This window comes from Neofelis nebulosa, chromosome 3 (assembly GCF_028018385.1).
Source record: "Neofelis nebulosa isolate mNeoNeb1 chromosome 3, mNeoNeb1.pri, whole genome shotgun sequence".
NCBI lineage: Eukaryota > Metazoa > Chordata > Mammalia > Carnivora > Felidae > Neofelis > Neofelis nebulosa.
In genome coordinates, this window is record NC_080784.1 from 46,280,571 (window position 1) to 46,283,639 (window position 3,069).

Consider the following 3,069-nt stretch of genomic DNA (forward strand, 5'->3'; position numbering starts at 1 on the left):
CTTGCTAAGCACTGATCTCTTCTAGTCCTTATAACAGTCATGTGAATGAGCTGTCCCTGCTCTGAGGCTGGCGGCCAGCATGTGCTAGAGATGGGACCCTTTCCTCTGTGCCACAGGAAGCTTACCAAGGGAAAGGCGACCACTCTGAAGGCACCGAGTCCCAGTCTTCTGCTCCTTGCTGGCTAGGAGGCCTTAGGGCCTTGAAGAGCGGTGGGCCTGTGGTGCCTGGGGCTCCCTCCATCACAGGGAAGGCATCTGGTAACGTTGAGCCTTTGGTTCCAAGATTATTCCTCCCTGTTGAGATGTTTGAAGGGGTTAAAGGAGGTGATTGGACACAGTGAGGGTGTTCGGTGAATTTTTACCAGTTGTTGAGGAATCATTCTCTGTTCCAGAAAAACCACCAGATGCAGACGAAACTACAGAGACTGCAAGCGTTTTGCTGTGGAAGGGGGAGGATTACAGCAGAGTGGACTTCTGTCTTCAGGCCTGGAGCAGGCGTGGGAGGTTCCTGCTCGACGTACGTTTGATTCCTTTGTTTTGGTATCTGTTTTGTTTCGTTTTTTAAAGTTTATCTCTTTATCGAGAGAGAGAGAGAGAGAGAGAGAGAGAGAGAGAGAGAGAGAGCTGGGGAGGGGCAGAGAGAGAGGGAGAGAGTGAGAATCCCAAGCAGGCTCCACACGGTGCTGTGCCCTATGCGGGGCTCAATCCCACGACCCTGAGATCATGACCTGAGCTGAAATCAAGAGTCAGACGCTTAACCGACTGAGCCAGTCAGGCGCCCCTTGTTTTGTTTTAGTTTCTTTTTCCAATTAGGAAGAGACCATGGTCAAATCTTCTGACTCACCTGCCCATACTGTAGGGCCTGGTAGGCTGGCCAACTGGGTATATGTATGGGAAGAGGGGGAGCAAGAAATGGGCAGCTGAACAGGGACCTGGAGCCCACACCCAGGTCTCCTGGCTTCTCACTCGTGCCATCAACCTTGTTCCCTTCCAGAGCCCTGTCTCCTGCAGCAGATAGCTGCCTCAGACCCCCCCGACCCCTCCTCCAATTTATGAATCCCTTATTTTGCTTGAGTAAGAGTCAAAATGCAGGACTGCACCTAAAAGAACTAAGCTCACTTAAACCACTGGCAGGTAATTTGATAGACGAGTTGGCCAGCGCCTGCTTTGGGAATTAAGCAAAGCCTGAGCCGTGGAGACAGTGGGAAACAAGCTTGAGGGACTGGTGAGCGGGTGGCCTCAATTCACCCAGGGACAGCCCCAGCCCCAGCCCCACAGCTCAAATTGGAAGGCTTGAGTGTGCCAGGTCGACAGTTCCCATTTTTCTCTCAGCCTCTCCCTCCAAAATGCAGGACCGGGCAGACCCTGCCGATGAGTCCTCGCCGACTCACCTGGGGTGGGGGTATCTAACCAAGTGTCGGGGAGGGCGTGAGGGCCAGTCTGTCCCCACCAGCCTACGTCTCATCTCCCAGAACCCACAGGGTAAGAACGCCAGCAAGGGATCTCTCGTTGGGTGAGCTCGCTTGTTTGTTGGGCAAACTCAGAGGGAAGGAGGGCCTTCCGGCAGATGGGCATGTGGTATGCAAATAGGTGTCTCATGGGCCACGTGCAGAAAGTGACCGCCTGTGGCAAGCTGCGCCACTCTGCCGAGGGGGCCCATTGCAAAGGGGGAAACTTGTAGATCCTCTCATCTCGATGGGGACTACTCATAGCTCTGACTTCAGATAAGCAGAACAAACAAGCCTCGGCCCAAGTGGGAACTGGTTCTGCCCCCTCTCTTTGCTTTTCTAAAGTCATCAAAGCCAAGTTCCTAAAGCCTGACTGTCTCACGGTGCTTTCTGATGGTTTCATTGTTTTGCTTATTGTGCTTATGACAGTGCTAACAGACCGCTTTCAAAGTGTGTTGATATTTCGGTTGTTTTTGAATGGCCCTTCTGTTTTTCTGCATCTGGACAGCATTACAGTCTGGCCCCAGGGACCCACTGGGTTCCTATAAAAGTGTACCAGGTCCCCTTTTGCAGAAAATACTGGCCATGGCAAGATCAGACACCCCATCTGGGCAGGAACCAACAGCAAAAACTAGAGCAGAATCATGAGACAGTATTCAGCAGCCAGGGAAGACGGGCCTGTGCTGGGTAGGGGCCAACGAGCACTGCCAGCTGGCCCGTGGGTGTTCTTTCTGTCCACGTTCACAGTGTCATCTTCCCGCTGGAGGACTTTGCCTAGCAGAGGGCACAGGGCGATGCCACTAAATGCCGGTGGTCATCGGTGGGTTCCCACTCTCTTTGTCTTCTCCCAGGTTGTCTGGTCAGTCATCAGCATTAGTGTCCAAATAGGGGGCTCCTGGGGACCAGACGGAAAACAAGAGCTGGAAGAAGGGGACCAGCATGGAGTCCAGGGGAAAACCAGAAGGAGCAGGGTTACTGGAGGGCAGGGCAAACACAGCTTACGCTGCTTCTCTTCATAGCTCTTGGGGGATCTTTCGCTACATTGTCCACAAGGGCTGAAGTGGGGAAAAGGTGGAAGAGTCCTCCTAAGCCTCGTCCTCAGCGTTTAGGCCTTTCCCTTTCGACTTCTCTGCCTGCCGCACGCCCTCCCTGCCACTTCTACAACCAGCTTCCTCTGGTGGGAGGGAGCCTTGGGGTACCGACCCGTGCAGAGGAAGTGAGTCACACAGGCGATCTCACTATATAAGTTGAGTACAGGCTCTAATTCATTTCTGCAGGGTCTTCTCTGCTTTCTTCTTCCAGGATGGCTGAGATTTTCTTTAGCCCACGTACCCGACCAGCTTGTAAATGGTTCCCTCTCGTTTGGCTTCAGGAGTGGCAGGGCCCCTTTCTGCCTGACCTCCAGGTAATTCCGTGGCTCAGTGTGTGGCTCAGATTTAGCAAGCCCCTGAACTCGCTCTCTGAGTCAAATGGGACGAAGATGGAGAGGGCCGACTGTGACCTCTGGTGCCTCGGTGGTGCAGTTCCAGGGGCCCGGCAGGTCCAGAGGAGGGGAGGAGTTAGCTCTGTCAGTTACATCTCAAACCGAACCACAGGAGGCTTGTAGACTACAGTTAGTGTG

General features: G+C 53.6%; 1 long non-coding RNA gene across 1 annotated transcript; it reads right to left on the reverse strand.

Moving 5' to 3' along the window:
- Positions 1 to 342: 342 nt before the first annotated feature.
- LOC131506757 (uncharacterized) lies at positions 343 to 1,514 on the reverse strand. The gene is made up of 2 exons (XR_009259128.1): positions 1,392 to 1,514; positions 343 to 574 (listed from the first exon to the last, which is right to left on the reverse strand). It is a non-coding gene; the product is annotated as an uncharacterized LOC131506757 (long non-coding RNA).
- Between the last annotated feature and the right edge of the window lie 1,555 nt (positions 1,515 to 3,069).